This window comes from Bactrocera tryoni, unplaced genomic scaffold (assembly GCF_016617805.1).
Source record: "Bactrocera tryoni isolate S06 unplaced genomic scaffold, CSIRO_BtryS06_freeze2 scaffold_25, whole genome shotgun sequence".
In the NCBI taxonomy this organism is placed as follows: domain Eukaryota; kingdom Metazoa; phylum Arthropoda; class Insecta; order Diptera; family Tephritidae; genus Bactrocera; species Bactrocera tryoni.
The window spans coordinates 20,731,456-20,745,836 of NW_024395977.1; positions in this window are offsets into that span (position 1 = coordinate 20,731,456).

A 14,381-nucleotide genomic window follows, 5' to 3' on the forward strand; every position below is an offset into this window, starting at 1 on the left:
TACTCCTCTTCCACAACATGATGAAGAATTTTAATTTTTCCCATCTATTTAGCAAGGAAAGCGACTCCACGCCTGGCTCAGGTATGGCCAGAATGGGTGCTCCTTTGAGAAAGTGCCCTGTTGTAAGGGCTGTTAGATCTGAGGGATCTTGCGAGAGGGTCGTCAATGGCCGTGAATTGAGATCGGCTTCAATACGAATTAATAATGTGGTAAATTGTTCAAAGTAAAATTTGTAGTTTCCAGCTACCTTTTTAAAGTGGGACTTAAAGCTTTTTACCGCTGATTCCCATAAACCACCCATATGAGGAGCGCTTGGAGGGATGAACTGCCAGTTAATGCCTTAGGGAGCGTACTTTTGTACAATCTCAGGTGAAACTTGTTTGGTAAAGTCCACAAACTGTTTTTCAGTGGCTCTTTGAGCTGCCACTGTCTTACCATTGTCGCTCATGAGTTTTGACGGAAACCCACGTCGTCCGACGAAGCGAGCAAATGCCGCGAGAAAAGCCTCTTTTGTTAGATTAGTACATAGCTCGAGATGTACTGCTTTTGTCGTAAAACAGACAAAGACAGCCACGTAGTCTTTAATTAGTGTGGGAGACCTTAGCATGGATGCCTTTATTTGAAAAGGCCCAGCAAAGTCGACACCTGTGATAGTGAAGGGCAGAGCAAAGTTGCAGCGTTCCGGTGGAAGTGCTGCCATAATCTGCATGCGCATCTTTTGCTTATGCATAGTGCATATTTTGCACGAAAAAATGCATTTCTTTATTTTTGGCTTAAGTCTTGGGATATAAAAGTCTTGGCGTACTATTTGTTGCATGAGGCGGTATTCTGCGTGTAATAATAAAGGGTGGGCCATATAAAATTTTAAATTTAAAAAGACAATAAAAAAAACGGCTTGATATTTTTCAAAGGTCTAACATTTATTTAAAATTTTGTTTTATGAAATTTATTTGTGGAAAACAATTTCGGACAAATGACCACCTCGACTGAGTTTACAGTAGCTTATCCGATCCACCCAATTTCGGAGTACTTTCTCGATGATTTCAGACCTTATGGCAGCTACAGCAGCTTCAATCTCGTTCTTTAGATCTTAAATTTTTTCTGGATGGTTGGCGTAACATTTATCTTTAAATCTCCGTTGGACCCACAGAAAATAGTCCAACGGAGTTAAATCGCAGCTCCTGGGAGGCCAATTCACATCACCTCTTTTGCTGATTATGCGATTTTCAAAGATAGAGCGTAAAAGATTGTGTTCTGCTTGTTAACGTAACCATCAAGGTGGAAATAAGCCGCGTCCGAAAAGATGATTTTTCGGTAAAATTGACCTTTTTTTCAATATTTCCCAGTTTTCTTCTAGTGAATGGCGACCCATTTCGTAAATTTTAGACTTCTTACTTAATATCTGCCACTTTCCGAATGGTATTTGACGTTTCCAATGTCGAAATATAGATAATTCAAATTTAAAACGTTAGATGGCCCACCCGATAGTACGTGGACATAATTAATATATAATGTGGCAAGTTGCGAACTCTCTGGTATAACAATGGGATGATGTTCGTTATAAGTTAGGCTTGAATTGACAAGCCGACCATTTGCACGAAGTAGACCCTTCGTATCTATGAATGGATTTAGTACTAGGAGTGAGGTCTTTTTATCAATCGGCTTCGATTCTCTCAGTACTGATATCTCTCGGCTGAAGTAGCGCGCTTGAGTAGATGCGATAAGAGCGAACTTTGCGTTTTGTAAGTCTAAGTGCGTCACTGTATCGCCTTGGGGGTATACTGTGCGTATTTCCTTATTTCTAAGTTTGAGTCGCTCTATGAATTTGAGCATGTAAGCGATTACCCTGAGGGCTTGGGGGTAAGATGAAAATCTCTCCAGGATGTCAGTATCATCCAATGTTGTGTGAAAGGAGTCGATATTTCGACTTTCTGGGGCAATAATGTTGCGCATGGGTGATTGTGGCCAAGAATTGAGAGATTCTGTTAACCATCGGGGGCCATTCCACCAGAGGGTGGTGGTGGCAAGGTGCAGAGGTTTGATCCCTCTTGTACCTAGGTCAGCAGGATTGTCAGCATTGGCTATGTGTCGCCAAGTGGCTGATCCCACTAGATCAAGAATTTGAGACGTTCCATGCATGAGGTGGTTTTTCCAACCAGGCTAATACAATCTCGGAATCGGACCAGAGATATAATTTATATTTTGCCATATTCAGATGCGTTTGCACTATGGATGCTAATTTGGCAAGTAGTGGTGCACCACATAGTTCCAGTCGTGGTAGACTTATTGTTTTTAGAGGAGCCACTGTTGCTTTTGCACCTAGTAAGTGGCTTGTGGTCGCCTTGTCGCTTTGTGTGCGAACATATATAGTGGCGCAATATGCCTTTTCAGAGGCGTCACAGAAGCCGTGTAGCTCGACTTTGTGCTCTCAGATAAAATTTACCCATTGTGGGATTTGTATTTGTGTGATGTCGTTTAGATTGCTCGCGAACTGGGACGACTTTTCTAAACGAAGTGGTTTTACTTGCTCGTCCCAGTCGGTACCATCTAGTCATAATTCTTGTATCAGGATTTTGGCTTGTATCATAATTGGCGATAGCCATCCTGCGGGGTCGAAAAGTTTTGCCACAGAGGGGAGAATTTGGCATTTTGTAATGGTGGATAATGTGGAGATGGACTCAGTTGTGTATGAAAACTGGTCCAATATCGCATTCCATTGGATGCCAAGAGTTTTTGTTGTACTTTCCTTTTCGAATATAAGGAAATTAGTGTCCAACAAATTTTCTTTTGGTATGTTTTTTAAAATATTTGGGTGATTTGCCGTTATCTTTTTCAACGGAAATCCTGCTGTATTGAGCGCTTGTGTCACTTGTGCTAGTGACTCGTATGCCTGTGGAAGACTGTGGCTTCTAGACAGAATGTCGTCTACATACGTTTGTGTTTTCAACACTTGTGTTGCCAGAGGAAATTTTGACTTTGTGTCTTCTGCCAGTTCGTGGAGTGTACGAATGCCTAGGTATAGGGCACAGTTTACGCCAAAGGTAACTGTTTTTAATTTAAAGTCGCGTAGTGGACTATTGGGAGATTTTCGGAAAATAATTCGCTGAAAATCTTAATCATCTTTTTGTACGACTATTTGTCGATACATTTTCTCGACATCACCATTAAAAACGTATTTGTATTTACGGCAGTTTAATATGAGGAGCATTAAATCTGGCTGAAGGGTGGGTCCCGTATCGTATTCTGATTTTAAATCGCCTTTTTTAAGCAGGTTTTTTTCCATACTTAAAATCTGTTGGATAGCAGGGGTGCGAGATCTAAGGCGAGTGTGTGGGGAAATTCTGGCTTTAGTGGTAGTCGTTCGACGTACCGGCCATTATCTAATCGAGTAGTTGTGGATTTGTAAAAATCCTCACAATATCGATCTTCTGGGGTTGTGATTGATATGGGGGGGAGTTCTTCTAACGTCCAAAATTTCTTTAGTTGTGTATTGAGGTACTCGTTTGAGATTTCTTCCACTTGAGTTGTCAAGGTTCCGCAACTAGTCCGCTTAGGACCCATCCGAACATGGTATTTTGCGCCAGAAGTGTTTTTGTAATTTTCTCAACACCTTCGAGAATAATTTGTGGTATGAGATCGCTGCCTAATAGAATGTCTATTTGAGCGGGAGTGTTGCAGTTGGGGTCTGCTAACTTAAGGTGTGAAACCTTTTGCCAATGCTTGCTATTTACATGATAGCTTGGAAGCATGTTTGTTAGTTGCGGTAAGACAATAGCTTCTGCTTGAATGCGCTTATCCGCTTGAGGCGAAAAAAGGGTAATGGGGAAGATTTTGTTTGAGTTTTGTACTACTCTTCCGCCCATTCCCGTAAATTTCAAAATTAGCTTGTTTTGTTGGCAATTGTAGCCTATTTTGTGCCCTAGACGCTAAAAACGATCGTTGAGATCCTTGGTCTATTAAGGCCCTAAGTTTAAACAGTTCTCCTCGGTGCTCAATGGAGACCACTGCTGTGGGTATTAATACAGTGCGCGAATTTTGGTATGGGGTGGGTTCTCCTACCATGGAAAGCTCAAACTATGTTTTATTACGACGAAAATGCTAAACCCCATTGAAAATGTTTGGGGCGTAATTGCAAGGGCTGTGTATGCGAATGGGCGCCAGTACTTAGCGGCGCAGGAGCTAAAAATAGTAATTTTGTAGGCGTGGCTGGATCTGGATATTGGTATACTGCAAAAGTTAATTGACTCGATCCCAGCCAGAATTTTCCAAGTAATTAATAAGAATGGGAGTGCAACTTCATATTAAGGGCGCAAAATTTGCTAAAATTTTGTGAAAACCCCTTAATTATCTAATTTTTTGTAATGCGGCTAAGTAAAGTTCGCGTTGAGTTACGTTGTATTTTCAATATTTTAACTTTTTTGTTTCTTTAATACGTTTGAAATGCAAACATATGTATTTTCTCTTCTCTTTCCCAATAAAGCAGTATTTTGAAATATTCTAAATTCAGTTACTTTTGACAATAACTCTTATGTTAAACCACCAAAAAGCATGTGCGGCTAACCCAAGTTCGCGCACTGAACACTGCTTTGGTTTTCGCTGTGTAGCGCATGTGCATGTGACAAACAGTTGGTACAAAGTTTTTTCGTTCTTACGAAATTGTTTCTTTCGCTAATATTTATTTTTTTTAATTTTTCGCAAGATTTCAGCCTGTGCCCTCCTTTACACAGTTCGCATGACGTATGTTTGTTTTGTTCGGATGTAAACGCTTGCGTTTTGAAAAAACTACGATTTCAGTTGTTGTCGTTACTCGCTTGGGGTCTAATGAAGCTTCAATTTAGGTCGTGTTGAACGTGTTTAGTTCTGACCATTTTTTTATCTACCCTTTCCGCAATTTCATATTGGGTAGTAAGAAATCTTTCATTTGTTGCCACGTTGGGCACTTTCTTCTTGATGAGAGCGATTGCTCCCACAAAAGTAACGATTTTTCTGGTAATGCGGATGTGCATATATTTACCAGAATGGGGTCCCAAATGTCTGTGGGAATATTCTGTGTCGCTAGAACTGACAAGCAACTTGAAACAGTGGATTGAAGTTTTATAAATTCTTCACTTGTTTCTTTCTGAATTTTTGGTAAATTTATTAATATTGTGACTTGTTTGTCGACTAATATTCTTTCGTTCTCGTAACGAGCTTTTAGAGCTTCCCAAGCATAATTGAAATTTTCGTCATTAAGAGCGAAGTGTTTGACTATTACCCCAGCTTGACCTTTTGTTTTGTATCGGAGGTGATACAATTTTTGAGCTTGTGATAACTTTGGATGGTTTATGTAAGTTAAGCCAATAAATTATGATGGTCACCCACGTAACATATTTTGACTCAGGCGATTATCCCATCATTATATTTAACACTAAGTCATTTTGACTGGTGTGGTAGTTTTGTTTTAAAATTTCTCCTTCATGTTACATTTTTTTCTCTCAACAATGTCTGACTTTTCCAGCGATAACTTAAGAAATAGTATTATAAATAGCATTTTTTCTCTTATTCAACGAATACAAAATAATTTCGTATCATAAGTACTTATACCAGCACCAGTCAAAATGACTGCTTCCAGTTTCAATGTAAAATCTTGCTGCGATTTGCTTACAGATCACGAATCAACAAGATTACTCGTTCTGTATAACTACAAAGTGTTTCTTAGAACTTTTTAGAATTTCTTAGAATTTGGTATGATGATGCTAATTATCAGGAAAAATCTTGATCTGTCGTAATTTTAATGTAAAACCTAATGCATTCATGCCATCATTTTCGAAAATATATTTAGTCGTTCATTTAAATCTGGAGACGTTGAATGTGTTATGATAATAGAATAGTTATATAATTTATAACAAACGGCATTTTTTTCAATTAGTATAAGGTGAGGAAAATTATTACAAATATAATCTTCTCTCCTCGGGGATTTGCTATCTTGACGTGATGAGGGGGCTCAGTAGATATAATGATCCAAAGAGCGATGCTGGCGGTAGCGTAGTTACCAGGAGAGCCACCCATGCAGGTAAGGTCGATGGTGAATATCGAAGCTAAAAGCAACATATCAGCGTCTGTTACTATAAGTACGGCTGAAAGCGGATGTCTGTACTTGTATCAAGCGGTTCGCTATATAAATGTGTAAGGACGGAAAACAGTAAACCCTTCAGAAGGCAAGGGGAAACCACTGAAGTATACTTCCCAGCTTATCATATGACAATGATAGTACAACCAAAACAATGGCCCTCAGTCTCCGGCAAATCGAGGGTGCTAAGAATCCCCGGAGGTAAAACAAAACAAACTTTAAACATCGGAACATGGAACACAAGAAGTTTATACGAGCCTTGAAAACTAGCTAATACGATTTTAGAAATGGAAAAATTAGACATCGATGTACTTGGCATAAGTGAAACATGGTGGCCAGATTGTGGAGAATTTATTTCCCAAAATACAAAGTTCTTTTTCTCTGGCAACCAAACTAAAAATCACCGCAATGGTGTAGGCATTATAGTTAAAGAAAACACTGCAAAATCTGTCATCGGATTCGTGCCGAAATCTGATAGGTCAATGATGCTAAAGTTATTTGCAAAACCACTGAATATTAATATTATTCAAGTCCATGCTCCAACGGCCGACAAAAGTGATGACGAAATAGAAAGTTTCTATGATGAGCTAGACGAACTTATGCGATTAACAAAACCATACGAAATAAATATAATTCAAGGCGATTTGAATGCAAAAGTTGGAAGAGAAAAAGTTGAAGGAGTTGCAGGCCAATACGGCTTAGGTGAAAGAAATGATAGAGGAGATCGACTAATTCAATTTTGTCAAGAACACAAATTAATAATTTCGAACACATTATTTAGCCTGCCTCCCAGAAGAGTATATACATGGAAATCTCCATCGGACGCCTCTGATAATATCATCAGAAATCAAATAGATTATATTCTGATAAATAATCGCTTCTGTTCCTCAATAAAAAAAGTCAATACATATCCAGGAGCGGATGTACCTTCGGATCACAACTTGCTACTGGCAAAATTGCGTATTAGGCTAGCCGTAATTAAGAAAAGTAAGCTGCAATTTAAGCTAAATGTTAATAAGTTGCGAGACGAAAGTGTGAAATGCCTATTTGAAAGTGAAATCAATGAAAAAATAAATGGTATCCCATCAGGAAGTGCGGAAAGTATATGGAGCGACTTAAAAGAGATAATTTGTACTACAGCAAAAAACTATCTTGGAATAAAAAAGAAAGAAAAAAAATAAAAATAATTGGATGACAGTTGACATATTAAAACTAATAAGTAAACGTCGGGAATATAAAAATAAAAACACTGACATGTATACACAACTGAATAGGAAAATAAGGAAGATGATCCGTAATGCAAAAACAAACTGGATAAACAATGAATGCCAAGAAATTGAATTGAAACTACAATTTTTACATGATATCTTCCATTTACACAAAAAATTGAAAGAAGCCGCAGGTATTCATCGTAAAAGTCCGCCCTCGATCCTCATAAATGAAAACAATGAGGTGGTATTTGATATCAATGATAAGAAAAGTATATAGAAAAAATACATTGAAAACGTTTTTTCGGATGACAGTAGATTGAACCAGAATCTTCATCTTCATCACAGACCAACTGGCAATTATATTACGAAAGGCGAAATAGAGAGAGCTATACAATCCATGAAAAATTACACAGCAACTGGTCCGGATGAGGTTCCAGCAGAAATTTTAAAGTTAATAAATGACAAAAATATGACTCTCTTAGTAAAGCTTTTTAACCAAGTTTATGACAATGGCCAATATCCAAAAGACTGGTTAAAATCAACATTCATACCACTACCTAAGAAAAATAATGCAAAACATTGTAGTGAGTACAGACTAATTAGTCTAATGTCACATGCTCTTAAGATATTTCTTAAAGTTATTCACGCCAGAATATATAAGAAATGTGAAGAGTCAATGGGTAAGACGCAATTTGGCTTTAGAGAAGGTCTTGGAACACGCGAGGCATTGTTCTGTTTACAAGTCTTGGTTCAAAACTGTAAAGATGTCCAAAAAGATGTATTTTTATGTTTTATTGATTATGAGAAAGCTTTCGACACCATTAAACACGATAAACTTATGGAAATTCTTCATTCTATGGGAATAGATGACAAAGAGATTCGTTGCATAAGAAATCTATATTGGCAACAAACTGCCCATGTAAGCATCAATGGTGATATAACCGAGGAAATATATATTTCAAGAAGTGTAAGACAAGAATGCATTCTGTCACCCTTGTTATTTAACATATATTCTGAAGTAATATTTCAAGAATCGGTAACCAGTATTGATCAAGGTGTGAAAGTTAATGGTATTTTCATAAATAATATACGCTATGCAGATGACACTACACTTATAGCCGATAGCTTGATGAGATTACAAGAACTTGTAAACCGAGTTAACTTACGTAGTGACGAATATGGCCTACGCATTAACATAAACAAGACGAAGTACCTGATTATTAGTAGGAAAAACATAAACAATGACACACACCTCATGATTAATAACAATCCAATCGAAAGAGTTAAAAATTTCAAGTACCTTGGTTGTCAGATCAATGAAAGTTGGGACTGTTCAAAAGAAATAAAATGTCGAATCGAATTTGCGCGAACAACTTTTCTCAAATACAAAAACATATTATGTAGCCATGACCTCAACATCACAACCAAACTACGTTTTTTAAAATGTTATGTTTGGTCCGTGCTTCTCTATGCGATGGAAACGTGGACTCTAAAAATGACAGATATGAACAAGCTAGAGTCCTTCGAGCTATGGCTTATTAGAAGAATCCTAAAAATCCCATGGACAGATCGAGTTACAAACAGTGAAGTTTTGAGAAGGGTGAACCGCAATAGAGAGTTGTTAAGGACTATAAGACAAAGAAAAGCAGCCTACCTAGGACATATTATGACGCACTCTAAGTATGAGCTCCTACAAATATTTATCCAAGGAAAAATTGAAGGAAAACGGGGTATTGGTCGTAAACAACTTTCGTGGCTTCGAAACATTCGACAATGGACAGGAATCCAGAACATTGGCAACCTTATAGATGTGGCGAGAGATTGAGAGAAATATGCTGCGATAATTCAAAATCTGTGATATTTTTAATTTTTTTATTTTTTTCTTTCAATATACAATATAGTACATATTTAACATGTAAACAATACATTATTATATTAATATTAAGCTTATTAATACTGTACATATTATAAAATGTTAAAATAAAGAAGAAGATAATCTTTATGTAAGCATTATTTGTGATTTTAGTTTTGTAGGCCCTGAAAATGACAAAACGTTTGAAAATATCTGAAAATTTGGAAAATCTGAACGATATAGCAATGGAATTCTCTGATATTGAAGATGATGAACTCTATGGCAGTGATCAAGAAATTGAAAATGAAGTATGCGGTACCCAAGAAGAAATTTTTGAGAGTGAAAATAGTGACAATGAGGTTTTGGACGAAGAAAATATTCAGGACTCTTCAGAAAGTGACAGTGTATATGAAAATATTTTGAATTCTCGTAAAAGAAAATTTATGCAAGTGCGTTCTAGTTCTGAAGATGAAAATGAATGTATTCGACAAGGTAATCAAAATGAAATTGTTGCGGACGGAACTTGTTGGGAAAAAATACAAGAAGGGTCTGGTCCTGGAAGATTAGCACTTCATAATATCTTCTAATCTAACTGCAAAATATGTTCTAGGGCAAAGTGTAATAGGCATCGCCAAAAACATAAAATATCCCAAACACCAATCCCGTCATATGTGGGAGAAATCCTTCACATTGACATTTTTTGTACAGACTCGAAATATTTTTTAACTTGTTTGGACAAGTTTTCCAAATTCGCAATTGTTCAAGCGATACCATCTAGAACAATCGTGGATATAAAACAGAGGTGGGCAAATGAAATGTTTGGATGTATTGGTAACCGCGAGTGTAAAGTGGCTACCATGGGACAAAGAACATTTGCAGTCAGTTGATTAACAAACAACAGCGAAGCAGCATCGTGCGCCGCTTGATTGTTTTATGATACTATTTATGCGCGTACCTATATGTGTTTGTTCAAAATGAATGACAAATATTGCTTTATGATTTCCGATGTCTTGGTAATATGCAATGTCTATTGTGTAATATGTGTGTAAAGGGGACCCGGGAATATAATTTTAGGAGGCACTATAATACCTTCCATAAATACTTTGAGAAATATGAGGGTATTGAGAGAGAAAATTCTTCACAATTTCAACTTTATCTTAAAATTTCCTCATATGAGTCAAAACGCCCATGTATGATATTAAACCTCAACTTATACAGCTTTTGAACGTTTTCCTAAGGCCACAGTTATTTACTGCGATAATGAGAAATCATTGAACTCAAATACCGTCAGATATCTTCTTGCCAACAGTTTCGGAATTCAAATCGTAAATGCTCCACCTCTTCACAGCACCTCCAATGACCAAGTGGAAAGGTTCCACAGTACATTAGTAGAGATAGCTAGGTGCATGAAGCTAGAGAGGAGCATTGACGACACAAAAGATTTGATATTGCTTTCAACTATAGAATATAATAAAACAATACTTTCTGTAACAAACAAAAGACCAGTCAACATATTTCGACCCGCTACAGAAGGTATAAATAATGATATATCGGCCCGTATTAGACAGGCTCAGCAATACGAAATAGAAAACCATAACAAAAACAAAGCAGATCGTACATTTAGCGTAGGTGATAAGGTTATGGTAAAACGAAATACTAGGCTAGGAAATAAATTAACCCCCCTTTACGAAGAGCAGATCGTAGAAAAAGATTTAGGAGCTACAGTTCTTATTAAAGGGAGGGTGGTCCATAAGGACAATTTGAAATAGACCTTCTTTTTGCATATAATCTTAAGCTTAAAGTTTAGACACGCCACTTGCATTTAATCGAAGGCCTATATTTAATTCAAGGTATTATTGTATATTGTAATTTTGAACTGAGCATCTCACAAGTAGTTAAATAGTTATTTAAGTTTAACCAAAATTATTTCATATTTTATTTACAAAATTGCTAAACCATATGTAGCTTATCAGTACTTAGTATTAAGAAAGTAGTTTTTAATAGGCAGAACATTGAGTTACCACTCGCTCCAAAATAAAAGCAAAATTTTCCTCCACGAACTATGAGTGCACCCTGAAGAACTTTAACATTTCGCTACAAGGAAGTAATACCCCTGCAACAGTGCCTTTTCGATACTATAATATTGGCAAACTCAAAACCATTGTGTCTTGTCAACAAGCTTATACGTCTTTCAATTTGTAACTTGACAAGCCATTGCATGTAACTTCATTCCGCTTTATAACGTGCTTACATACATTAAATATAAAGGATCGAGGACGATTATCCCATCATTATATTTAAGTAAATAGTTAACGGCTTCGCGAGCACTTGCAATGCAAAAGTACGTTGAATGCTGGGAGAGCGGTATGTGTTGCTGGCAGCGGAGACAGAGCGCCCGCTGGCCCTATGGCTAGTCGTTCTAATTGGAATAAAATATTAGAGAGTGCGCAAGCGGTATCTTATTGGAGTGTTGTTGGTTGGAAATACTATGGATTGCAGCGGAGACTGAGCAACGGAAAATGAGCAGTGGTGGTGGTTGGTTAATAAATTTTTGTAAACCAAATAAAATTTGTTAATTTGTACACTGCCGTAAACATGTCCCGGAAGGACGGCCATTGTTCGTAACCACCATGAAAATTTTCAGTGTCACATGCGGTGGATGAGGTGGATGCCTGAACTCGCTTCTTGGCTTTGAACTTGTGGCAGCTCTACTCTCGGTTGTGGAGTAGGTGCAATTGCTTTAATTAATTTCAATTGATCGGAGATCATAGCTTTCGTCTCTTCGTACTGGTCTAAGTAGTTTTCATATTTGGAGAATGCTGAAGATTTGAAACTTTCAGGTAAATCTGATTCGTCAGATTCTACAATTGCTTCATACGCAGCTTGGAGACGTGTCCATAAATTGCCAAGATTTGCTTTTTTGATTTCTAATACCGATTCAGAATTGTTTGATTCGGTGAATATGAAAATCGAGTGCAGTATCGAATTAGACTGTCACTCTCAGCAATAAACTTAGTACATGAAATATCTTTCAGCTTTTTTGCTTTGTACCACCTTGCTTTGAGCGTGTAGCATCAGCAGGTGTACATGGGCTCTTTTCTTTTGAAATCATTTTTGGAACTTTTAGTGACTGTATTGCTTTAGATTCTTTTGAATCTGAGCTCATTTAGAAAATGTTTTGAAATAATTTAAAATGTCTAAGTGTAAACTAGACTGGTAGATGTACAGAAATAGTTTTGTATATAATATAATATATAGAAAAGAAACTTCTTTTGAATGCAAGAGTTTCAAAGAGAATCAATAAAGCCAATGGCTTTTTGATAACCGAACTTTCAAAATATTTTCGTATATATGTATATGTGTTTATGTGTTTGGACGCGAACTCTTTTGCGTAAATAAGAGTTTTGAACGAAATTAATATAACAACAACGCGTTCAATTGTACGTGAAGCCAAAAACCGAAAAGTCTTGTAGGTTAATAAGAGTTTTTCAAACGAAATACGTAAATTACGCGTGCACTGTATTTACTTCAATTAGGTTTAATTTGGTTGTAATTAGTTAGTAATAACCGCAGAAAATGGTTCCTATATGCTTATGAATGTGTATATATATATATATTTTGTAATATATACATATATATAAGCCGAAGGCCTTGGCAGCCAGTGCTTTAATTGTTAAGTGGAATAATTCTTTATAATTATTACTCTTGTAAATAAATAAATAAATAAAAACATATTTATATATTTTGTAAGTGTATATGTATATATAATATTTATTTATTATTTTTTCTTTCATATATATTTTGTTCCCGTAATTCTTATAGGGTTTACGGCACTATATCGATTACTTTGGCGGAGGGGTAAAAAAACCGAATTTCCATATAAATGGGGTACGTGAAAGAAATATCCAAAAATAATATAAAAATAACTTTTATTTATTAAAATATTCACGATTAAAAGTTCAAAAATTTGCACTAATAACACATGGTATTTCTCTATGTTTTACTAAATTTTTTCACGTTTTTCACTCTGTATATTTAAATATACACTCTAAACATTGAAATAAGTTCACATTTCAGTTTTATTTTGGTATATTTTACCTAAATTTATTCATTTAGAAATCACTTAGCACATCATCGTTGAAAAGGTTAGATTGTTTACAATTATGAGGAAAACAAGCCTTGCCACATCTTAAACAGCAAATAGGTAGGATTTTTAACAATTTTTCTTTGTTTGCTTTTTCGCGTGATTCTTTTTTCTATATTAACTATAATTCTACATATGTATATGTGTAATATGTGATTTATGTGACTGAAGTACTTACGCGTAGTACTCCTTTCTGCGTTGGCGGCCTTCGGCCGCGCTTTAAAATAATAACCCTGGTCGAGCGAATACCCGGGGTGACTGAAGTACTTTCGCGTAGTACTCCTTTCTGCGTTAAAATAAAAAAAATATTGAGTTTCGTTATAAAGTGGTTATATTTTTTGGCTATCTTGCACTGATATTGAAACAAAATTTGAGATTTCGTTATAAAATGGTTAAATTTTGGTTATTATATCTGTCAGCGGCTTCCATTTATTTTTGATAATACATTTTTTTTTGTATAATAGGTGACAATATATATAATATTTTTATATATTATTACTATATAATATTACTTATTTCTTTATTAAATTAAATAAAGAACATATCCACATGAATGGATAGAGGAATTTTTGGGAAAAAAGGCATTTCAGCGAATTTCCTTATTATCACATGGCAGCGCTCCATTTCATCGTAATTTTTAGCACACACATGATGTTCACTACGAGTGTAAAATGTAATTTTTAAAATAAAGATTTCTTCGGTAAAAAGACTGTTAAAAGTGTAAAATGTGGATTTATTTAAAAGTTTATAGTATAATTTAATTGATTTGAAATAAAAAATGTAAGTAAAGTGTGTTTAATGTGGTAAAATAGCTTGTTGAAATGTTCGAATTTTGGGAATTTTTGAACTTTAAGGTCGAATATCTCTTAAACTAAGCGTTTGCGGAATCTATAACCCGATATATTTTTTAATCACTTCCTCTTTCCAACGGTACCTTTAAATCGCGGCGGCAAAGAAATCGGAATTGTGCCGGGTTTACCTATAAACGGATCATTTGTAATTATCTTATGTGCTAGTGAGAGCTCGTTCAGAGATCACTGCACTTTGTACCTGCATATGTATATA